The 25,538-nt window shown below is 46.5% G+C and overlaps 1 protein-coding gene across 6 annotated transcripts in view; it reads right to left on the bottom strand.

Moving 5' to 3' along the window:
- The window catches only part of MPP3 (MAGUK p55 scaffold protein 3), a 140,531-nt gene extending 133,625 nt beyond the window's left edge, over nt 1-6,906 (bottom strand). For 2 of the 6 annotated variants that reach the window (XM_090044098.1, XM_090044095.1), the window contains exon 1: nt 8-6,901. The gene's annotated coding sequence lies outside the window, so the exon portion shown is untranslated. Of the gene's footprint in view, nt 1-7 lie in introns of all 6 variants that reach the window. The other 4 variants (XR_016441943.1, XM_090044099.1, XM_090044102.1 and 1 more) reach the window with 4 other exon arrangements.
- Nucleotides 6,907-25,538: the final 18,632 nt, after the last annotated feature.

Consider the following 25,538-nt stretch of genomic DNA (forward strand, 5'->3'; position numbering starts at 1 on the left):
CCGTTACCTGCTGCTGGGCCGAGGGCCGGCGTCCCTGCTGCGGCGCCGCCTCCTCCGGCGTGCGAAGGAGGAGCGGAGCGGAGCGTCCCCTCGCTCATGCGCGCCCGGCCGTACGCGCCGCCCCCGGGCCCCGGCCCCAGGCCGGCCGCAGCTCGCCGCGCGCAGCCGCCAGCCGACGAGCCCGGCGTGATCCCACGGCCGCCGCCTCCCTCCCGGGCCGCGAGAGCCGGGGTCAGACGGGCAGGGAAGGAGGAATGGCCTGGCGGGCCGCATCCAGCCCGCGAGTCGCATTTTGCCCACCTCTGTCATAGGGTGTCCCTGCTCCCGGGAGCCTGGGAGCTCAGCGTGACCAGAAAGGACAGCTGTGAAGGAGGGCAAGCAGATTCTGTCATGAGCCGCCCTTACTGTGTGCCCAGTGGGCCCTTATTGCAGGTGGCACAGGTATTGTGACAGTTTTAAGGAGGGGTTTGAAAGAAGGAAGTTTTGCCTTTTTATTAGTATTATTTCTACCTGGACACTCACGACGTGTCAGGGGTGCACGCAGGTGCCCTGAGCATGGCGGTGCACCCCCTGCAAAAAGGTACGGCCGGCAGCAGCTGTAGGTGGTTACCGCTCACCGCTGCCCCCTCCTCACTACCAGCATTGCTGCCAGTGTCCGCAGGCAGTCCCCAAGTTGCCACTGGCCACCGTTGCCACTGCTGGCAGCATCAACCACTGGTCAACACTTGCCGCCACCACCCCCAACAGCACCATGGCTGCCTGCAGGAGCTCCCCACTTGCCAGCACCACATTCTCACTCCCAACAGTGCTGCTGCCACCTGCGGGAGCTCACCGTGCCCCCCCCACCAAGCCCCCTCCAGCCTCCAGGTTCATGCACCTGGAGCTCCTTCCTGTCTAGAAGACCTAGCATGATGGTAGGGCCTAGTAGAAAACTGGAAGACACTAAGCAGGGGATGGTCACTTGATACCATGGTTGAGTTAATAGGTCGGGCACAATCAAAGCCATGGAAAACATTAAAGGTAAAGACAGCTAACTTGTGTCTGATGTGGTGGAAAATGAGGAGCCAGTAGACAGATGCTAAAAGATGGTGTAGTCCAGTTAGGGGAGCCAGCCTTTTTGGTAGGTGTGCCAAAGGTAAGTCCTGCACCCTCCCTGAGTGCCAGTAGGGTGGCCATCCTAGAGGATAGTCTGGTTGTACTCTTTTGATACAGAACACAACACCTTTATATCCTCTGTTTTTCTCTTAAAGAGCCAAATAGAGGACATAAAGGCCTTGTATCAATAGAGGACAGAGTAGCCACCCTAAGGACCAGGCTGATTCCCTTCCCCTGGCCAATCTGGTGCTCTGTTTTTTTTATTTTTCCCTTAAAAACCAATTATGTGCCAACCTAGTGAAAACATAAGTATGTACATGAAGCCAGCTGCCAGCTCAGCTTTACACAGTCCGGGATTGTCCTACTGTCCAAATCTAGTTTACTTTGGAGCCAACCTTGATTAAACCCTCTCATACAAAGAACACATCATGAAGACAAACGCGAAGGTGAGCACTCAGAACAATGTTCTATATAAGCTCACCAATTCGAACTGGGGAGCTAGCCCTTCAACCATCTGAACCACAGCTGTGGCTTTCGGCTTCGCTTCTGCTGAGTATGCATGCCTTGTACGGGACGGATCCATACACACTAAGTGCCTTGACCCCATTCTGAACAACAGCTTCTGATGCACCACAGGATGTTTGAAGCCTGCCAGCCTAAACAGTGTGTACCTGCTGGCTGGCATCGCTCCACCTGAGAAGAGCAGTGGCCAGCAGGACAGAACAGTCGAGACAAACTGAAGGTATGAGACCTGCTATATGACCACCCCACAGCACACAAATATCTGAAGTCGTGCAGGAGCTTCTTCACCAGCACCCAACAGCTTGATGCTGTACCCAAGGAGACACAACTACAGGTGTGGAATGAGAGGCAAAAGAAAATATGTGACAGCAGAAAAATGGACATTGCAGCAGCTAAGTCCTTACCACTGGTGGCTTAGAAACCATGGCAAAGGTGGTGATGCCTCAACTGCCTGTGTACCGGAGTCGGGTGCTTCAAGGAACTAATGAAGAAGAGGAGCTGCACTGTTGGTTCAACCATCTGTGACTGCAGCACAGAGGCTTAGACTGTGCAACACCTGCTTGAAGGCCCGCTGCTTGAAGGCATGTGTACAATGACAGACATCACAAGGTACAACAAATGAACAAAACCATATGTAACAAAATGGTCAAATGTAGTGTAGAAGCACGAGAAGAATTCCTCCCTTAAATGGTGCTGTTCTCCCTGCTCCCTCCACGATCTGTCGTGTGCCACACACACAGAGGCTGCCCATGATACTTATGGTACACATGCTATGGGTTGGCCATCCCTGGTAGTCTACACGAGCGCTGTCCAACTGGCAGCCCAAGGGCTACATGTAGCCCCCAGAGGGTTTGTACAAGGCCTATGGGCTTGCACCCAGCTGCCATTCCCCCTCTCCATTTGCTCCTGCCACCACAGCTGGGAGGAGGTTGGACTGGGCAAGCTGCACGTGCAATAAAAAAAGGGAGCCTGCCTATACTGCGGGTGTGTGGTGCATGCAGCTGGGAGTGGGGAGTGTCAGGCTTTGCATGCAAGATGTGGAGACAGGGCTGCTTAGCTTCTCCCCTACCCAGACACTCGCAGCAACCTCATCTTTCTGGGCCACTGGAGAGACCTGAGCTTGTGCTATTCTGCTACCCATGCTGTGGACATGGACAACGTAGGGATGGCACTGGGCAGCCTGGCTCCACCCTCCTCCAGCTGTGTGTGCTTTAACTTCCTCTGCAGGCCAGGTGCACCACACAGGAGCCTGTTCTGGGTTGGGGGAGGGGAAGCTGGGCTGGCCAGCACCTTCATAATCCTGTGAGCAGCAGGTACAGTGCTATAGCATAGGCAGCTTGCCCCTCACCTGTCCTGCCAGCCTCATATATGTACTTTGCAGGGGGAGTCAGGCTGCCTGTGCAGAACAGGGACTGCCTATCTGGGTTATGTGGCTGTGCAGGGACCTGGGCTATGTGCAAGGGAGGAATTGTGGCGGTGGTGGAAAAGGTGCTGGGCGGCCCATCCAGTACATGTGGCTGGGAAATCAGGGCCAGTGGGCAGCCCGTGGAGTGGGGGGTGGGGATCCAAGGGGATACCTGTGTGGAATGTGACCCCCAGTTCTGTGGCTGCATGGCATTTGGCCCCTGGCTGCCTGGAATTTGGGCAGCCTTGGTCTGTTCAATAAGCCAGGAACTTATTTTGGCAGCATCATTTTGAATGGATAGGAGGAAACCAGATTGCATTTAAGTCCCAAAACAAGAAAATTACAGCAATTATGTTCTGAGAAGGTGAAGCATTGAATTAGAAATTTTAGCATGGGGGAGGAGACAAAACAAGAATGAAAGTCATTTTAAGCAAAGAAAGGCCATTTTGTTCATGTTCATGTGGCTTTTACAGCTGTTAAATCTGGGCATCTCTTTAAGGTATGTATTATACATTCAGTATATGTTGGTTCATAACTAACACTGGGGCTGTGCTAAGGCACAGTAGTAACAAGCTATTGCACAGTAACATAAAAAGAAAATGTACAGGGACACTACTGCGCAGTAATGCTGGTTAAGGTGCAGTCATTCAGTACTTGGCTATGCAAGTACTAAATGACTGCACGGTAACAACTGCACAGTCCATTGCTCGTGTAGTCCTTGAAGCTGTGCATTCAGAGAGCCCATGATGTATTAGCTCAGGACTGCAAATTACAGAATCTAATGAAACGTTTAGGTTTTTTAATTTTTTTTTTCTTAACAAACTTGGCAATTCCATTAAAATCTACTTGAAAAGTCTAAGCAAAACATTTAAATTTATTTCTACAGCTTCAAATCTGGCCTATCTGATCCTGTCTGCATTACAGTAATTTTTAATCATACAATTACATAATTTTCAAAAACAGCATATATATTTCTCCTACAGTTGAACATGAGAAGGAGATAACTGTTTGCAGCAGGTGCTGGTACTATACTTCTTTGCAACCAATTCTTATCTAGCCCACATATGTAAGAATTATATAGCCTAAATGAGGTCCTGCAAGGGGCCTCATGCAGCTAAGATCAGCATTAATTGGCTGTAGCATGAGCCAGGTAGTGAGGCAGGCAACTGTGATGGATCAGAGAGAGAGCAGAGAGGTACAGGACAGGCAGTGTAGCTGTAGAGACCAGCTGTGAGGGAGTAGAAAAGAGACCAAAGTGGATGGGGGAGGCCATGAGAGAGGCATAGAGGAAGTCTGAGAGAGGCAGCCTGGGGAACAGAGTGCATCTAACTAGATAAGGTAGGAAATTGGATTGTCCTGAGCCCAGTCATGCAAGTCAAGGGTGCTGCTAGCCACATTTTAATCATGTAATATATGGGTGGCCAACCTAAGGCACAAGTGTATTATGGAACACTGAGCCAGGCTGGGGACTGATTGGCTAAGCAGCAGCTCTACAAAAAAAGGGTCTGAGGGTTACAGTGGACAGTAAGCTGAATATGAGTCAACTGTGTGCCCTTGTTGCGAAGAAGGCTAACAGCATACTCAACTGCATTAGTAGGAGCATTGCCAGCAAACTGAAGGAAGTAATTATTCTCCTCTATTTGGCACTGGTGAGGCCACATATGGAGTACTATATGGAGTACAAAAATGATTAGGGATCTGGGAACATGACTTCTGAAGAGAGACTGAGGGAACTGGGCTTATTTAGTCAGGAGAAAAGAAGACTGAGGGGGGATTTAATAGCAGCCTTCAGCTACCTGAAGGGGGCTTCCAAAGAGGATGAAGCTAGACTGTTCTCAATGGTGGCAGATGACAGAACAAGGAGCAAGGGTCTCAAGTTGCAGCAAGGGAAGCTTAGGTTGAATATTAAGAAAAACTTATATTAGGAGGGTAGTGAAGCGCTGGAACAGGTTACCCAGCAAAGTTGTGGACTTGCCATCCTTGGAGGTTTTTAAGACCTGGCTAGACAAAGCCTTGAGTGGGCTGATCTGGTTGGGGATGTCCGTCTTTGAGCAGGCGGTTGGACTAGATGACTTCCTGAGGTGCCTTCCAACCTTAATTTTCCACGGCCGTGTGTAGAAGAAACGAGGGGCATGTGTGCATGACACTTAAAGCGGGTTAAATGCTTTTGCACCGCTTTAATGGTACTGGTGTTTGCACGCATCAGCGGCATATTATGCAGTCATTCCAGCCACTGTAGCAAATTTGGCGGCATAATGTGCCTTAAATAACTTCAGCTGCAGCAAACTAAAACTCCTCCAAGAAGTTTTAGTTTGCTGCTCTACAGCTGCGGAGCGAAGCACCAGGCTCCGTGTAGCTCAGGGGCTCTGCAGGGAGTCTGTGCAGGCAGCCTGGCAGCAGCCTGGAAAGGCAGCTCTGCCCAAGAAAAGTGGCCAGCCTGATCTTTATTTTTTCCCTGGTGCCTGCCTACCTGAGTTGCATGAAGGCCCAGTGCTTCCCTCTGCAGCTGCGGTGCCCCCTGGGGCCACCCAAACTGGGTGCCTGCGGGCAGGTGCCACCTGCGGGGGGTCTCCATTGCCACAGAGGGAAGCACCAGCCCCTCCTTAGCCCCATCCTCCACAGCCCAGGGACCTCTTCGCCTGCTGGCAGCTCACCCTCCCCTCCCCGCCACCAGAGAGGCAGGTGAGTTTGGGTGTGTGCAGGACACAGGGCTTTAAAGAGCCCTAAATTGAAGTGGTGTTTTTAAAAACCCACCACTTCAATTTTGGGCCCGTGTTTCATCTACACACTCTATGATTCTGAATGCCACAAGTGACACGGGCAGCCTTATATGTAGGGACCTACCTAATCCAGAGGGGCTGTCCCCTGATTGCACAAGCAGACTGCAGGCCTGCACAGGGCAGAGTGTGGCAGGGCCCCCATCCCCCTGATTGGCCCAGGGGCCTTGGTGGCTCTGCCTCTCACCACTGATTGGCGGCTGGGGGCTGCATGTCATGTGGTCTCGCCCCTCACTGCTGATTGGTGCAGGGGGTGAGGCTACATAACAGGTAGCCCTGGCAGCTAATCAAAGGGGAGGAGGAGGGCTGGCAGCCTTCTTGTCAGGCAGTTTGAGTGGGCAGCCACTGCTATCCACCAGCACTTTATTTTTAGTGAGTTGTTTTTTTTCCCTGTGGATTCCACAGGCATTGCCCACATTTTGAGGGCAATGCGGGACTTCATGGAATCCACAAACTGTGAAATCACAAAGTCGGTAAGTTCCTACTTATGTGGGACACACCAGATCAGGCAGGAGACAACAGTAAATAGGGCAGAAAGCAGAGCAACAAATCTGGCAGAGGAGTGGGATCAGAATGGTTCTTGGGAAGGGTGCAGAGTTAATTTGTGGCATGCCTGCTGGAAAGGTTGGCCATTACTGATCTAATAGGTGAAATAGTATTTAGGTCCTTGTGTATACAAACATTTAGATATGAAAGTTTCACACATTCATACTGATTTCAGCCTATGCACAGAAATGTTGCAACTCTTGATACTGGGTCAAAAGCTATTTTGTAAATTGCATTTTAAATGAATTAATTCTTTATGAATGTAGAACTCAGCTTAGGTACAACATAGGAGTAGAATAAACCCTTCTTTTAATATTGTTAGAAGACCGAAATATATAATTGTTATGGTGACATGTGATTTTCAAAAAAAAAGACTGCTTCATTTGCTGAAGCCGTCTGGGCTGGTTAGCCCATTACGTTCTAAAATGAGCAGCACGTATGCACAATTTCCTTCTCTTATTTATTTTTTATTGAATTGCTCTTTTAAAAAAAAACAAACCACCATTAATACATCCAATAACGTGTTTGCAGAAGCCCGTTTTATAAGTTTTGTTAATGTTCCTCTTTCCTTCACATGTGTTCAAGACCTAGGCCTGGAACGCCCCCCAAAAGCACTGACTGACATCAATGGTGCAAATTCAGGCTCTCAAAATTGTGAGGTGACATAGTAAAATATATGTAGTCCAGAGGCTTTTGAATACTTGCATAATTAAACAGTTTATACCCTTGAGAGTGTAAATATCTACAAATCATGAAATCAGATTGCAGCAGTTATTGAGTGTATGCAAGTTACAGTAATGTGTATTCATTCTGGAGTATTTTCTATTGCCAGTAACTTGTTGGTTAATGAATTATGTCACCTTTTCAAATTATAGTCTGAAAAAAGCACAGCACATACATTTTTGTACCTCATTATTTCACTTCTTTGAATGAATATTTTACTTTGTAGGTTTTCCCTTTTTAAGTAGACATGTGAGTTACCTGCATACAATTAGTCAAAGATTTTTTTTCTCCAGTGAATATAGGTCAGATTTTGCTAGCTATATTTCATACAGTATCTTAAATAAAAGGTAGAAGGAAGAAGTGACAATAAAAGCTCTACACATACACAAATACACATGCACAATTTCTATATATGCTATATGTAATAGCTACAAGAAGATGAAAAACTACAAATAGTATACCACAGCAAGTGAGAAAAAAACATTATTAGAAATAAATGGTGGTAACATACTTCCTCTCATAATTTCTCTTTGCTCTATGTCAGGAGCAGGCAATTATTTCAGGTGGAGGGCTGCTTACCAAGTTTTGGCAAGCCATTGAGGACCACATGACAGGTTGCTGGGAGCAGATAAATATTAAATTTTTTTAGAGGCTCTGCGGACCAGATAGAATGGCCTGGCGGGCCACATCCGGCCCATGGGCCGCATGTTGCCCACCCCTGCTCTATATCATAGTGAGTCTGGATTGTAAACTGCTTGGAATAGGAGTATTGGGTCAGATCCTCAGGCCCTCTCTAGAGTACATACTGGCATAGTAACTGGTTTAACAGACTGAAATGGCTCCTGTTCCGCAACCCCAAGCTTCCATTCTCATTGAGGAATGAGGTATAGCCAGAACATGTCTGTGCCTGGCTATTCTCTTTCTGCCTACCCCCTGTGGTTTTACTGGCAGCTGTGAACAACCAACCTAAATTAGAGCAACAGTTTTTCTCTTATTTATCCATAAATGTACACTTATTCTTCAAGATGCAGTTATAAAAAATAAAAATCCTAAAAACAAACATATAAAAATTACTTCTTTCTAGTAAGCCAGAAGGGGAGAGGGAGCTCTTTTTCTTGGGAGATGTCACACATGCAGTCATAGCCACCAATATCAACATTTAGAAAGAGAGGTCAATTAGCTACATGAACCTGTACCACAGGACCATAATAGTCAGGCAGTTCCAGAATCTAAATGTCACAAAGATGGTTTAGTCACCTTCTACCCCCTGCCCCAGCCCTGTCTTGTACCAGAAAGTGATTAACCTTACTGACCCATCATCACTATTCTCTCTGTGAAGTACTATATGCCATCTCCTAAACTAGGCCTGTCCAACTTAGCAGCCAGGGGATGCATGCCACAGAGGCCATACCAGCAGGAGCCATGGCTCCCCCAAGCTGCATGCCAGCCATGCGCATGGGCATTCCCTCCCACCCCTGCTGCACTGTGTGCACAAGCGTCCAGGTGAGCTCTCCTCCCTCTACTGCACTGTGTGTGGTACCCCACCTTACCTTTGGCTGCCCAGCCACGGGCTCCCCTGCTGCACCACACTGTATGGGTGCTTCAGGCTCCTGGCTCCCTGCATACCCTGGGGTGTGTGGGGTGGGGGCATACAACAGAAACCAGAGGAGATAGGGGGAATCCCAAGCAGCTGGAGTGATAAGGGCAACAGCAGCCAAGTGTGAGTTCAGGTGTTGCATAATAACCCCATATGGGCCATAGGTGGCCCATGAGCCACCGGTTGGACAGCCCTCTCCTAAGCAGTAAGAACAGGAAAAACATAATAGGTACTTAACAGCTGCACAGTAGCCACTTTAGGGTAACAGCTGCTTGGGTCTGCCAAATTTATGAAACCAATCCTCACAAGGCATACTGGCAAAAATGGTAATGAAAACACAAATCTGCTGTTGGGAAAGTTGTTCCTGAAGAAAGGGATATATTTATCACTACAATAGTAGATACTAATGTTTACTTGTAGTGGGTTTTCCGTTAAGTGCTGCTTCGCTATTGCATCAAATTACTTTACTTAAGCAAAAATAACAATGTAGTTTTTCCCACTGTTCTCCCAAGAGTCAGGTGCACACTGAAACAGTCAAGAAACAAATTTGATTTCCTCATCTGCACCTGGGTACAAAGGTTAGAACTTCTGTCACATGACTGGGGTCAGTCTCTGTTGACCCCAATAGCTACTATTTCACTTATTTGCAGATTCTAAATTCATATGCCTGATGCTTTAAAGGTGTGAAAAGGCTTTGGTAAATAGATGGAAATATAATGCACTGAGCAATGTACAGACTTACCCAATAGATCACTGTAATCATAATTCTCATTTAATTTGTAAAGTAACCCCCCAAAAACTATATATGGTTTTATTAGTCAGACATTACTCTTTATGAATATTTGCTCTTGGCTGCAGATGCTTGAAAGATTTACTCACCATGTTTTGTAAATAAGCTGATGGAGGGGCTATTACAAAATGCATGAAGTCAGTCAAAAGGATATAATTTCTGCAAACATAAGTTAATGATTACAGTGACAGATAATAGTACTACACCAACTGTGTAGCAGTTCTCCAAATGAGGATGTTAAAAATTGCCAGTCTCCATCTGCTCTTTTTATTTTTAATGGAACACCTTTCTTCCAGAAAGCCGAAGAAATGTAGACTAGATTGAATCAGCATTAGGTGTGTTGCTTCATAACCCCAGGCAAAGAGTAACTATTAATGGGTCAATATTAGACTGAAAGAAGTTCTCAGTTGAGGTTCCACCAGGGTCTGCTCTGGGTCTGGTGCAGTTTATCTTTTTTATTAAATATATTAAATGCAGGGATTGAAAATATATCAGTCATACTGGCAGATGACACAACACTAGAAGGGGCTGCAAAGATAGGATAGGATAACATTCAGAAGGGTCATATCCTGAAGAGCTGAGTTGCAGAGCACAAAAAATTCAACAAAGACATCTGTAAGGTACTACACACAGGAGAGAAAAGTCACATGCTCAAATGCAGGATAGAGAAACTGAGCTGGCATTATCCTTGTTGATAAGGACCTGGAGGTTATGGAAGATCACAAACTCTGCTTAAGTCTGCACTACATAGCTTGATAAAAAAGAAAAAAATACAACTAGGAGTACATTAGTGCAAGACACAAGAGGTGATATACCAATCTACTTTGTGATAGTTAGACCTTGGAGTTCTGTGTCTGCTTTGGGGCACTGCATTTTAAGAAGGATGTAGAGGACCTAGAAAGGATCAAGAGGGAGATAAAGGCAATAAAGATGTTGGAATGCAAGTTGCCTGAGGAAAATATTGAGAAAACTACTGGTAGGTGTATTTACTTTGATTAAAAGGAGATTTGGGTGAGAGGGGTAACTAGTAGTTTTCAGATATTTGAAAGGGTGCAATACAGATGATAGAGGGAAAATGTTCTTTCTTGCTTCACAAGGCATTGGGTTTAAACAGAAGCAAAGTGGATTCAGATCAAATTTCAGGAATTACTTCATAACTATCCAAACAGTAGGCCAGTAAAACAAGTTGCCCAGGAAGCTGTGGAATCTCCTTCCTTAGAGATGTACAAGTAGAAGCTACACAGGCATCTGCCAGGGATGTTAAAAATAGCAGATCCTGTATCCTGGCACAGGATTAGACTAACTGATCGTAGGATCACGGGAAAGTAGGGCTGGAAGGAACCTCATGAGGTCAACTAATCCCCTAGGTGCAGGGAACTATGATGGCCAGTTCAGCTGGCTGCCTTGGAACTTGTAGAGCTACAGAGGTTCAGCAGGGAACCTTTGCGATGGTAGTGTCAAGCGTGCTCTGGATGCTTGCAGCTGTGATGTGAAAAATGTGGAGAGCCTGGAGGTCCTGTGCAATGCTTGCAGTCATTGCACTGGTTATGTTGCACTCTCTGAGCAAAGAAGAAATGGATGATGTTCATCAATTCCCAACTCTTTCATGAAAGGTACTGGAACTCCCTCTGTAGAGACCGTGTCAGGCAACACCTCACACAGAGCCACTAGAGCAGGCCTGTCCTCTCCAGAAGGCCTACACAATAGCTGAGGCCTGCAAACTCCAGCTATAGGCACAGTAGCAATTATACCTCAGATAAGCCTTTACACAGCCCTCCTGTGCCCTCACCTCCACCCTTAGTATGAGGACCTGCAGTCCTGATCCTGGGCTGGGATCAGGTGGGGCTCAAGTTCAAGGGCTCCAGCTTTCACTGAGGAATCAGGGCTTTGGGGTCTGGACCAACACCCTTCCATCTCACATTCTCAAGGTGGGAGGGGACTACAGCTTGGGCCTCAAGTTCCTTTGATTCATCTTATCAACATTGTGCCTCCCCACAGCACACCAAAGACCCTAGCCCTTCAGACACCAGTTGAGTGGGTCTCAGTTTAGCTGTACTTTCCACTCCTCTTCCCTACCACCAGTTAGCAAAGCATCCTCAGTTTATTCCATGCCTTTTCATAGCTAAGTTACAGACTATTTCAGCTGCTTAATAACATTTCTTTTTGACTCACAAAGGAATCACTGGATGTGTCCCATGCCTTGTTTGGTTATGTTCTCCTATTCCATGGCCTGGCACTACTGAAGGTGGCTAGTTAGGGTGTCCCTAATAGTTGTGTCCCAAGGGTACTGTGTATTGATCCCCAAATCCATCAAGCTTCCTCTTCCCAGTCTCCCAGAAAGGCCTCACAGATGCTGTGTGGGAGGCAGTCTGAAGCTCATGGCTGCTAACCTTTAGGATGGCACAGAATACCCACATACTGCTTATCTCACTGTAGACTTGCCCACACTCTGGCAGGTTTAGCCAGCTTTCAGAGGATAGCCATGAGCTTCTCCACAGTTGGGGTACTCGCATGCTGGTCACCACTTAAGCGCCAGTTCCACCTCTGCATAGATCTCCATGGAGATACTACAGCACAGCCTAAATTTCTGCCACCACTGCTTGTTATCCCCAGGACTGTAAGCTCTCACCAGTCACTGCTCATCTCCCTGGCTCAGAGGCACCAGTGCACAGCTGGTCCCAGAGAAGATCATTCCCCATGGTCTCTGGTGCAACATCATCCTTATGCATGTTACAGGTGCAACATCATCCTTATGCATGTTACAGCCAGCAGCACAGAGCAGGAAACATGTCTCAAAGAGGCATCTTTAAGTGCCTCTGTCATGGTGCCTGCTCTGCCATGCCATTGGTCGCAAGCTACCAGCGTGTGTGTCTTGACTCTGCCTCTAGCAGGACACGAGAGACAACAGCTCAGCCAAAGACTGCAAGGTGAAGAGATGGGGGGAGGGTCCATTCCTGGGTCCCTGTCATGACTCTTCCACCCCTGTAACTGACCAGACCTACAGTGATAAGGAGTACCCAGGACAACAGAGAGGGTGGGGAGGCAGACAGACAGCACTTGCCCTGTCTTACTGGGCAGTTCTTAGGGGCCTCCAGGAAACCAGACCTGAAAGGCATGCTGGGATTTTTGCTATGCTGCGAGCATGGTCTCACAGCTACTGTGAAGTGCTTGAGCTGGGCGGGGCCTGTACATCTATATGAAACCAACTGATGATTGGTTGCAATGATGATGCAACGTTTCAAATGTGAAGCAATTCAAATTGAACCAGAATATCTGTCCACACCCTTAACTTCATGGTAAATAGGGTTACTGGTAAAAGAAAAGAAGATAGAAGTTTTAGCTTTATTATTTTTAATTAGGTTTTGAAGGGAGTATTCCACCTGAGTCTACTGCAGTACTGCATGAATTCTTCTTCCTCCCTCCTTCTGGCATATCTGCTTTTAAAAACTTCATGCAGATCTGTAAGTTGAATCATTCCAGTAGCTATCCATCATCGAGAAACAACTCTGATATTTGGTGATAGTTTAAAACTGTTAATGTACATCGCTGCAGTCTGGATGGATGCAAAGTCAGTTACCAAATAACAAAGAACACAAAGACACTTGAAACATTGTATTTCATCATTATAATTCAAGCTAAAATTGTCCAAAGGCTTAAGAAAACTGCATAGATAGAGGATCATCATATTAATTAGTTCTAGTTTTATTTAAATCTCTTCAATGTGATTTGGTTCCTGTGAGTCACAGTGCTCAGTGTAACAATCTGTCTTCTACTTCAGCAAAGAACCTCTACCTTTTAAGCTGAGCTGGCTGCCCTTTTATAGGCCACTCCATCTCCCATAATTATCTTCTTTAGCTGGGAGTAAATAGTATTTTCTTTTTACCACAGAGAACAGTATCTTTCCAAAACATATGCTAACTTTCAACACTTATTGGCAGACAGAAATGAAAAATCCATGCCCTGAAGGAAAACCTTCTACCTATGAACCAAAAATATAAAAACCCTTGTGCCACATGATGATTTTATTTAAGACAGCAAAGTCCAATCTCCTCTAGTTAGAAAAGTCAAAGGGAGATAATTAATTCTAGAATCAGATTATTTGTGAAATATCACCAGGAAATCCCTGTTGATTAGTCCTCAGCACAATGGTCTCCTACATCTTGCAATGCTAGCACCTCCGTAGGGGGCCTATTGTAAGTGGACATGGGGAGAAGTTAAAGCATTATGCATGCATTATAACTATCCCCGAATTGTACATGGTCCCAAAAGAATTGTGGTCAGGTGGTGCATGTCAAAGCTGCCTCTGCTGAGCTGGACTAGAGAATCAAGAAGCTGTAATTGGTCATCTCATCTGTTCTCAGCTGCTTCTCTTCTGGAGTGTAAAGGGAAGGTGGTGCTAAGACCTCTCTTATAGTTTCAGTTTCATAGTAGCTAGGGTCAGCAGGGACCTGATCAGATCATCTAGTCTAGCTCCCTGCCACAGGCAGGAATGAATGCTGGCTTCACAAGACCCCAGACAGGTGATCATCTAACCTCTTTTTTGAATTTGCCCAAAGTAGGGGCAAGGACCATTTCCCTAGGAAGTTGGTTCCAGATTCTGGCCACCCTAACTGTGAAATATTGCCTTCTGATCTCTAACCTAAACCTATTCTCCATCAGCTTATTGCCATTGCTCCTCATCACCCCAGGTGGTGCTGGGGAGAATAGGGCTCTTCCTAGTTGCTGATGATCTCCCCGATGAGTTTGTAGGCAGCCACCAGGTCCCCCTTCAGCCTCCTCTTGCCGAGGCTGAACAGGTTCAGGTCCCTCAGTCTCTCCTCATAGGGCCTGTCCTGCAGCCCTCTCACCAAGCGGGTGGCCCTCCTCTGAACTCTCTCCAGGCTGGCCACATCCATTTTAAAGTGTGGCGCCCAGTACTGGACGCAGTACTCCAATTGCAGCTTGACCAATGTTGCATAGAGGGGGAGTATCACCTCTCTGGACCAGCTTGAGATGCATCTTTGGCTTGAGATGCATCTCTTAGCTTAGTGCGTGTTCTTTCTGGGGCTGTCACAAACAGAAGGGTTGTTAGGGTACTGCAAATTGTGCAGTTGCATGGGGCCCTAAACTGGATAGGAGCCCCCATTGTATTAGTTTTATGCATCCATTTTAGTTGCATGGTTGTCTAGTAAAGGATAGAGGGCTACCCAGAGAAGGACAAGCTGTGGAACAACTTGGAGCTACTTTTCTCCTTCCCCTGCTGAAATGCATCAGGTGGCTAGTGTGGAGCATTTCAGTAGCTGCTGAAGGGAAGGGACAGCTGCTGACCAAAGTGTTCTGGGATCATCTCAGAACTGCTGTAGGGAAGGGGAAGTACCATCCTAGAGATAAATTTAAGTACTTAAGTGTAAACATCACAGAGTGCAATTCTGGGAAGGTAACATCAATTAATCACCAAATTCCCATTCTTGAGGGTCCCAAGTCACTCCAGCCCACAGGCTGTACATTCCTGCTTTGACTTTTTTTAAAATAAAGGGTCCAAACCTCTCTCTAGACTGCATATTGAATAGTAACCATCCTACACTACTTTGGATGTAGCTGTCTCTAGGTTTTCTTTACCACCTTTTTCATTCCTTACAAAACCGCTCCCTAACAAAAGCAAACAAAATGTTGTTATATTTGTATGTTAAAAAAAAGTATTTTGCCATGTATCTTACCACAAAACCCTAAAAAATGAAAATTGCTTGTAATATTTTGCCTAAGACATTCTATCTACTTACATTGCATTGGAGAAAAATGTTCAAATAAGTTATACTTTTAACTCTGGGTAGAACAAACTAACTTTGTGATTATTGATAAAATGTATTAAGATGAAGATAACTTAAAATATATAAGGTACCCTTCTTTTTCTTTTTGGACAAATAAAAGCCACCAGCTAGTGAAAAATGCCCCCCCTGAGCCTCCATACGCTCCAAATATTCGCAACATACCAATGGTATCCCAACTGAGAGGCTCTCCCAGGAGGTTAAAAAAAAGTTTAGGGATAGGTTTGCAAAAAAACTTCAGTGCTTCAAAATTGGTTATAGTAGCACCCAGCTTTCAAGTGCTTCTCTGCCTATTGAAATCCACCTCCCAAGTTATGTACCCAAGAATGGAACCACAAAAAACAATAGGCTGGTGTTGAAGTAGATTTATCCAGGCCTGTAACTTGACTATAAATTTATCCAGGCCTCTAACTTGATTTCAGAGTGAAGAAAAAAATGCTCTTGCTTTGTATGTTAAAATGTTTTAAGATAAGAAAAACTCTTCTGCTTATTATGTCTTCATGCACAGGTCCTTGGGAACAAATGTTTCTTTCTTTCCTAAAATCAACATGGTAACAAAATGTGTTGCTGAGCAAGCAAGTGCTATGATCTACCTTTGACTCTCTTTTCAAGGATGCTTTGTTTAAATCATGTGTCTTTTCACAATTTTAGGTATAAAAAAGGTATATTAACTTGCAGAGAGGAGGAGTTCTGTTTTAGATCTCCTCCCTACGATCGTTTGTATGAGCGCCAATAAACTGAGACTCAGACTGGGTCTGTGAATTCTAATACCAAACACAAAGCAAAGTTTGATTTCTTCCACACTGGTTAGGGAGCTACCTAAGTTAGCCAGGAGGATGAGCTGTGGTGAGTGTGCATAGTTTGCACTCTTCCATCAGGGAGTTGGACATCTAACTCTGACTTACAGGGATACGTACTCTTTCTTTTGGAACTCATAGCCACAAACTCCTTTTTGGAGTTAGGCAAAAAAACTAGCCCTTAATCACAATACCTTCCTCACAGGAGTAGGTACCTATGCTCCTGTCTTTTCTTACCCAATTGATCAGCAGTTAGAGCTCTCAACCAGGTGTGCAAGACCTAGATTAAAAGTCTTCCTCTTCTTGCATTTAAATTCTCTTACAACTCCCCCAAAATGCCACAACAACCAGACTACAGGATGTTTTGTCATGCGGCTCTTTGAATTTGTTGCACTTTACATACCACAAGTAAATTCTTACTGGAACACAGAGAGAGAAATAGAGAGAGCATACATGCAAGATTCTATAGGCTAGTGGTCATTTTGTTCATCTGCAAAAGGGAAGACTTAGACTTAGACTCAGCCTTCTTCCAAAGAATACTGATTGCAAGATGCTCCAATTTAAGATGTGACACAAGAAATAGAAATAACTAACAACTGAGGGAATGGGATGAAGAAAAGGAGAAGGCGGAGCAGAGTTATCCCTGGGTAATTTTGATATGGTAAGTGTGGATCTTAATGGTTGGATTAAGCCTATAATCTTAAGAACTGGTAAATTGCTTACTGCAGTTGATTTAGGAGCAGTGATGCCTGGAGTGGGCAGGAAAGAGCAATACTTGGAATCCATGGAGACTGCAACATGTGAACATGTGCATTGCTTGGAGATCTGAGAACTCTGCTACATAGAGCAGGTGAAAATTGGAGAGTTCAATGCAGAGCTGCAAAATGAAACAGAGCTCCACAACCATCTTAGCTATGAAACACTATTAAAGTGCTGGTATCAGGGTTGCAGCAGGATACAGGCTATCGGGGTTGACCTTAGAGGGTCATTTCCAAGGGGATCAGGAACAGGCAAGGACTAGGAAGCAAAGGTCCCAGACAAGAGCTAAGAGTCAAGGGATCTTGACTCTTAGAGGCAGATCAGGAGGCAGGCAGATCAGGAGACTGAGGTCTAAGGGACCAGTAGCCACAGACCAACGTAGAGTCAGGAACAAAGAACTGGGATCCGGACTGATGTCACTAACCAAATGGTCTAGAACAGGCAGCTATAGCTATATGGGACTGGGATGTGGGCAACAGCATGGCTAAGGCTCAACCAGTATTTAGCTGTTTGAGGATAGGAATCTGGAGGCACAAGGGGTCAAAAATGTAGCAAGACAATCCAGAAGTACAAGGGGCCTTGGCTAGAACAAGGATGAAGCCAGGAAGCAGGACCCAAGGTACAGGAAACCAGAAAAAGAGGGTTAAAAACCCAGGCCAGCTAGGGAGATATCTGTCTTACTGAACAGTCTGCTGGGTACTGAGAGGCCTGTTGCTTGAAAGAAGGCATCCACCCCCTACAGGCCACCAGGGCCATGAGTTAGGCTACTGGCGACCATGATAGACTACTGGCAACCAGGCCAACTCAGGTTAGGAGGGCCAGTTGATGGCAGCTTGGCCAGCCTGATGCCCTGATCCCTGATAGCTAGGACATATTTATGAAGGGCATAGGATGACAGAAAGGGGATTTCTGGCTCTTGAGTTAGTATGTATGATGCATGGTTGTCTTTTCAGTCCCCAAGTTATAGTTTAGAGTGGAGGGTGTTTGTTTTTCCCATGTTTTGGGGCTTTCCTTGTTGCCACAGAGGACTGGGAAAGTGTTTTTTTCCCACTTTCCTATTGATACAGGTGTTGGGGGGTGGGGGTGAGGAGGGTGAGGGTTGGCCTTCCTCAGAAACACGGGGTGTGTAGGCTATAGCCAAGGCAAGGGATTTTGACTGAGGTGTGTTGGGACTTAAAGTTGGAGGTTCTTGATTAGAGGGTCTTGTTCCTCCACTCAAGGTCAGAATGATTGTTGCATCTGGGATCAGAAAGGAATTTTACTCCAAAGCCAGACTGGCATGGAGAGTGTGTGTGGGGGTGGGGGTGGAGGGGGGTTGCCACCCTCTGTGGTATGAGGCATGGCCCTCTTCCTTGGATCTCAAATGTATTTTAACACAGGGTTTCCCAACCTTTTTTGCTTCACAGCACACTTACCTAAATAAAAAAAAAGCACCACAGCACACTGGACACAGAGCCGGGGGGAGGGTGGCACATGGCCACCTGGACACTGACAGGAGGGGGTGGCACACAACCAGCCGGTCGGCATTTTGGGCTGAAGCCATGCTCCCCGTCTGTCTGTGTCTGCAGCAGCAGCAGGTGGGGGGTGTGGCTCAAGCCCAAATGCTGTGGCACACCTGGACATGCCTGATGACATACCAGTTGGGCAATGCTGTTTTAAAAAACTACTTTCTGTCTTTGCAGTGGTAGGGTGCTGACAGTACCTTCATCTCCATGCTTTAACTGAGGCAAATTAAGGTGTTTTCTGATGTTTTCAAACATTGTGCCTTATTTGTGCCAGAGGGTTGTTTCATAGATTTCATAGACATTAGGGCTGGAAGGGACCTCGCAAGATCATTGGGTCCAGCCCCCTGCCCAAGGGGCAGGAAATCAGCTGGGGTCAGATGACCCCATCAAGATAAGCATCCAAGTGTTTCTTAAAGGTGACCAGAGTAGGTACTTACACTACATCTGGGGGGAGTCTATTCCAGACTCTGGAGACTTGGACAGTAAAGAAGTTTTTCCTTATGTTCAGTCTAAAACAGTCTTCCAGAAGTTTGTGACTGTTAGGCCTTGTCTTCCCTTGGGGTGCCCTGGTGAACAAATGTTTTCCCAGTTCCTGTTGCACACCCCTTATATACTTATAGGCTGCCCCCAAGTCACCCCAAGCCTTCACTTCTTTCTCCAGGTTGAAGAATCCTATGCCTCTCAGCCTCTTCTCATAAAGCCTACTCTCTTGACCTATAATTATGTGTGTGGCTCTCTTCTGGTCTCTCTCAAGCTTCTCCACATCCTTTCTAAAGTGTGGAGCCCAGAATTGGATGCAGTATTCCCACTGGCAACATGTAGGGGGTGCATGTGGGTGCACATGCACCCCCTGAGATTGGCCAATGCCAATGCTGGCAGTGCCTGCAGGTGGTCATCACTCGCCACCCCCCACCACTGACACTGCTGGCAGCATCTGCAGGCAGTCGCCAGTTGCCGCTGGCCACTGCCAATGGTGCCTGCGGGTGGTCGCTAATTGCTGGTCAGCGCTTGTCACCCCCAGCCCTGCTTGCTGCCAACAATGCTGTGACCACCTGCGGGAGCTCCCCGCTCACCCCTGCCCACGCCCCCGCTACCATGACCACCTGCGGGTGGTCACCGTGCCCCTGCAACCTCGGGAGGTATGCGACATTCATGAATACTCTAGCTGTGGCCTCACCAAAGCCAAGTACAGCAGGAAGATGACCTCTTGGGTCTTGCTTGAAATGCATTAGCAGATGCAAGCCAGAGTTTTATTTGCTTTGCTGGCTGTGTCATCATATTAGTGGCTCACATTCATCTTGTGGTCAATCATTACCCCCCCCCCCAAGTTTCTTTCGGTCATAGTGCTACTGAATGTAGCACTACCAACCTATAAGTATAATGTGGGTTTTTTTCTCCTGAGGTGAAGCACCTTCCATTTATCTGGGTTGCATGTCATCAGGTTTTGATCCGCCCACCTTGTGAGCCTGTTCAGGTCAGCCCAAATTGCCAGCCTATCCTCTCACATGACTGTACTTCCGCATAATTTGATGTCATCTGTGAATTTAGCCATTCCGGTTCTGACACCTGAATCCAGATAATTTACGAATATATTAAAGAGTACTGGTCTGAATACTGAACGCTGAGGGATGCCACTGGTCACCATGCGCCATGTTGACTCAGTTCCATTGACTATCGCTTTCTGGGTCCAACCATGGAGCCAGTTCCCCAGCCACCAGATCATAAGGTTATCAAGGCTACAGTTCCCCAATTTTACCATGAGGACATCACAGGAGACCAAGTCAAAGGCTTTTTTAACATCTAAATATATTACATCAACCTCTTCTCCTTTGTCTAGGTGATGCGTGACCTGGTCATAGAAGGAAATGAGGTTGGTCAGGTAAGACCGACCCGCAACAAAGCCATGTTGGCTATCTCTCAGAAGATCAACAGAAGGCAACAGCCTTCTGCTGGCCTGTTGTTAATGATTTCTTTGGATTTTTTTCCAAGATCTTTCCAGGGATTGAGGTCAAACAGATTGGCCTGTAGTTTCCTGGATCTTCCTTCCTTCCTTCCTTTCTTGAAGATAGGCACCACATTGGCCCTCCTTCCAATCTTCAGGAACCTCTCCTGAGTGCCATGAGTTCTCAAATATCCTTAGCATTGGTTGTGCTATGATATCAACCAACTCTTTTAGCACTCTGGGTGCATTCCATCCAGGCCACTTATCTTGTTGGGATCCTTTGACCCTAGCTGACTTCCTGCTCTTGGGGCAGGGGACTGGACTCAATGACCTTCCGAGGTCCCTTCCAGCCCTAATATCTGTGAAATCTATAAATTGTGGATGTCCAGCCTTTCAAGCTGTTTCCTCACAACATCTTCACCAGTTATAGGCATATGTTCACCCTTACTCTGGTAATCCCGCATCCTGTCAGACAGGGTGATTCCCTTGGGCTGGTGGAAAACTGATGCAAAGTGATAGTTGAGGAAATTAGCTTTTTCCAGGGTGTCGATTGTCAGCTGCCCCATTTGGTTCAGCAAAAGTCCAACATTGCCCTTGTTTTTTTTTTCCAACTTCCCACGTATGTGAAGGACTTCTTACTGTCCTTGATTCCTATAGCCAGTTTGAGTTTGGTTTCAGTCTTGGCTTTTCTGGTCCACTCCCTACAGGTGCAGGCGAGTGCTGCAAAATCCTCCTTAGTGTTAGTTCCCAATTTCCATACTTTATAAGCTTCTCTTTTCAAATTCAGGAGTTCCCCATTGAGCCAAGGGGGTCTCCCAGCCCTTTTGCTACCTCTCCTACCAGCTGGAATGGACTTCCCTTGTGCTTTTATGGCTGTGTAAGAAGTGACCACTCATCCTGGTTTCCCCCCCGTGTCAGATCATGGTCTCTCGGGGCCTTGACAACCAACCTCCTGAGCTTGTGAAAGTCAGCTTTCCTAACATTGAGGATTTCTGTATTGCTGACTGAGTTGCCAGCTTTGCAATGAATAGAGAAAGTGATCAACTCGTAATCACTGTCACCAAGTTTCCCTTCAATCCTCAGGTTGCTCACTAGATCATCCCCTTTTACCAGTACCAGATCCAGCAGTGCCTTACCTCTTGTCAGCCTGTAGACTTCTTGAGTCAAATGGAGCTCATCAATGCAAGTGAGGAAGCTTCGTGACTGATCAGATTTGGCTGAATGCTCTTCCCATGAGATGTCAGGGTGGTTGAAGTTGCCCATGATGACCATGCACCAAAAGCGTGCAGCCTCTACCAGTTCCCTGTAGAATTCATGGTCAAGTTCTTCCTCCCAGTTAGGTCTGTAATAGACTCCTACAGTTATATCCCCTTCACCCCGCTCTCCCCATATTCTAACCCAGAGTGTCTCAAGTTGCCCTCCTTGGGTACCAATCTCTGCTTGTGGGGAAGTGTACTGCTCCTTCACATAGAGAGCTATACCCCCACCCTTCTTTGCAACACAATCCCTCCTGTACAAGGTATAACCATCAATACCTGTGGTCCAGTCATAAGTGGAGTCCCACCAGGTCTTCGTCATCCCTATGAGAGCATATTCATTTTTGCTTAGCAGAAGGGCCAGTTCCTCCTGTTTGTTCCCCAAGCTCCTGGCATTTCTGTTTAGGCAGCTAAGCCTGCCATTGGAAGCCCCGGGCTTCCCTGTACTCCTAGAAGAGTCCCGTCCTTGGGCTGAAGTAGGATTGATTGTCTGCCTGTCCCCTGGCAGTCTTAGTTTAAAGCCCTGTCAAGCAGTCGGCCCTTCTGGCCAGGAAGAGCTTCTTTCCCATCGGAGCAAAGTGGAGGCTGTCCCTTCCCAAGAAAACGCTGCCTCTCTCTCTGAAGTGCAGAGTGTGATCAAAGAAGCCAAAGTCTTTGTGATGGTACCAATACCACAGTCTTCTGTTGACTCCTTCAATATGCCTCTCCATCCTGTGCCCGTGACCTGTACCAGAAGGATCAAGGAGAAAACTACTTCCATCCCCAACCCTCTGAGCCCAGCCCCCAAAGCCCTGTAGTCACTCATGACCTGGCCAGGATTGCTCTGAGTCATGTCATTTGTGCCCGCATGGATAAGGAGCGTGGAGTAGTGGTCGGAGGGCCAGACAAGTTTACAGATCCTCTCAACTACATTCCAGATACGGGCCCCTGGGAGGCAGCAGACCTCATGAGATAAGGGGTCAGGGAGGCAGATCGCTCCCTCTGTCCCCCTCAAGAGGGAGTCTCCCACGATGACCACTCTGTGTTTCTTCTTAGGGGTTGCTGGTTGCCTTCCTTCAAGTGCTGGACCTGGTGCCTCTGCTGTCTCTACTGGGTCTGCTGCTGCTGCGAGGGGTTTGCATCTGTTGTGAAGATCCAAGGGGTGGTGACCCTGGTGCAGTGTGCCTTGAGGCTGGAGACGCCCTTTGTCCAAGTGACCCCTGGCTGGACTTTATGGGAGCTCCTCCTGTCTACCCTTGACCCACCAGCCATCTTTGCTCTTCCCTCTTCATTCTTCAGGCGAAGAGCCTAGCAATAGGTTCTTGATCATGCTGTTTAGACCAGTTAGACTCAAGGCACCTGTTGTTAGACTCAAAGGACAATTGTAAAATGCCAGCTCTTTATTTTCACTATATTTTTGACTACACAAATAATAAAGCAATTTTTCTGTTGCAAAAAACTCAGACCACAATAACTGGATCCAGACGTGCAGGCACGTGTGGTTTCTGGCACCACAAACCTCTTCGTAGCACCACAAACCATACATGTTGCATGTTAAACTATGCGCAGCTCTACTGATTTGCAGCACTGGGGAAAAATTTGCTACCAAGATTTCCTAGTAGCAAAAAAATAACCCTGAAACAAAACCAGCTTAAAACATGCCGAAGTGCCATGTGCTGGGACAAAGGTGGAGGCAGGCGAGCAGGCAGCCCCCGTCTCCAGGCAGCCTGTGCCCTAGCTAGCTGCTCCCTGGCTGGCTGGGGTGCAGCATGCCACAAAATGGGGAAGCAGGCAGCCCTGTGCTTCAGCACAGGGGCTTCTCTGTGGAGGCACATGGATCCCCTATCTTGAGGCACCTTGTAGCCCAGCAGCTGCTCTCCCCAGCTGGCTGGGGTGCAGTGTACCTCAAGATGGGGGAGCAGGCAGCTCCCTGGGGTGGCTGGGGTGCACTGTGCCTCAATATGGGTGTTCCATGTGCCTCAGTGTAGGGGCTCTTCAGTGGAGCCCCTTTGCTGAAGCATGCGGAGACAGGAGCAACCAGTCCAGGGCTGCCTGCTCCCCCATCTCAAGACACGCTGTGCTCCAGCCAGACAACACAAGAAGGGGCATGCACTGCAGCACAAAGTAGCAGCACAAATTTGTGCCGCTACTATTTGTGCTGCTGCAAACACATTCCCCTGCTCGTGTGGACATGGGCAACGAATCAGAATATTTTTGATACTATGGATTTCCTATTTGAAATCTCTGGGTTTATTTTGTAAATCATGTTTGCCTGCCTAATTGTGCTAACATTTTGTAGCACCCCACAGCACACTTGAAAGGATATCAAGTCACCCAGAGTGCTGCAGCACAGTAGTTGAGAATCACTAGGTTAGATAAACACTGCTCTAGGATGGTTTACATAGGAATGATCATGCCTTGAGACTAGAGGACCTCCTGAGATCCCTTCCAACTCTATTTTTCCATGACTCTGGATGGAAATGTTTGTTGTTGTTATTATTTGTTTAACAGAGAATTGAAGGACAGGCTAATGGCTTGATGAGTTATGATGAAGAAGACATTCCATTGTTAGTAGACAACAGGAGAGGGAATATAGGCACTTCTCCACTCTCTGAGGCCACAAAGACACTTGATAAAAACTGCTGAGGTCCTAGACACATGAACAGGTTAGTCAAAGAAAACCCCAGCTCCCCTGAGTAAAACAAAGCTACAGCCACATGCTGAAACCACTTGAACTAAAGTAAATCTCTCCTAACTTTTGAAAATGTACCTTTATTCCAAATTAAAGTAATTTTTCTGTTGGGCAAGATATTGTTCCAACAGCAGTTATTCTTTTGCACACAGGGTAGACAGTTACTTCCAGGTTTTTACTTCAAGGTTTCCTGTTTTGTGGCAATTCTATTGATGTAGCCACAGCCTGAACGACGATCAGACAGTGGTACATTCTGATCACCACCAACTTGGTTTGGACTACGATAAATGAATCTTGAGTGCCTACCTGTATCTTTATTGTCCTCCAGCACTGGCAGAAGAAACTTCTACTCCAAGTGCTTTAGATATTCCAATCCCAAATAAAGCCAATATATGTATTTTTGTATTACTAAATCAGAAGGGAAGATCTTGCTTCTGTTACTGCCTCTTGTAATATTCAGATCCTATTTGGATGAATGACACACTTGCCTAGAGACAGAGGAAAATATTTGCTGTCATACTTTGAGATAATACAGTTTTGGAGATAAATGAGGGAGCTTTGTCACTGTTTTAGGTAATGTTGTGTCTTCAAAGATGCTATTGCGTTTAACAAAAATTCTAACTGCTATTTCCCAAGGAAAAGCCATTTCTATTCCTAGCTTAGAGACTCCTGGAGAAAGGAGAATATTTTTATAATGTCTGTTTCTTTTCTTAATGGCAAAACATTGTTAATCTCAATCTGAAAATCAATTGATCATCTGCTTATGACATACCCTAAATTTATGTAGCTTGATCTTGAAGAAAATGAGTTACAAAGGAGTCTGTGCTATGCATACTCTTGGAAAGCATAGCTCCTGTAATACCACAAAATGACTGAGGGCAACTAGGCATTTGTGAGAAGTAAAAAGAGAGATAGTTGGATGATGAAGAAAGCAAAACTGAATCCCAAGCAACCTGAAAGACTCACATTAGTCTAAATCCTATTTCTCATTATATGTGTTTAAGTGGTTCTTAGCTAGTTTTTAGCATTTGAAAACAGTTTAGTATTTTATTTCCCCATATGGCAAAATGGAATCAACCTGTGACTATATTTGAAATAAAGAAGAACAGTGGCTTGCCCACTTTTTAGGCAGTAGTCAAGCACTTGCCTAGGAAAGCAGATCTTGTTTGTGGGGCTCTTTCCCCTGTGAGGGATGGATGTCGAATATGCATGCCCTGCTTCCTCACCGAATGCTCCAGACTCCAGGCCATGGGATAGATCAGGGCTGTCCAACTTTGGCATAGCTGGGGGCTGCACGTGGCACCAGCATGTGGCTCCCCCTCCCCACCCCTCTCGGATGCCCCACTCCA

The sequence above is a fragment of the Crocodylus siamensis genome, chromosome 4 (genome assembly GCF_052110815.1).
Source record: "Crocodylus siamensis isolate JL-2025a chromosome 4, ASM5211081v1, whole genome shotgun sequence".
In the NCBI taxonomy this organism is placed as follows: Eukaryota; Metazoa; Chordata; order Crocodylia; family Crocodylidae; genus Crocodylus; species Crocodylus siamensis.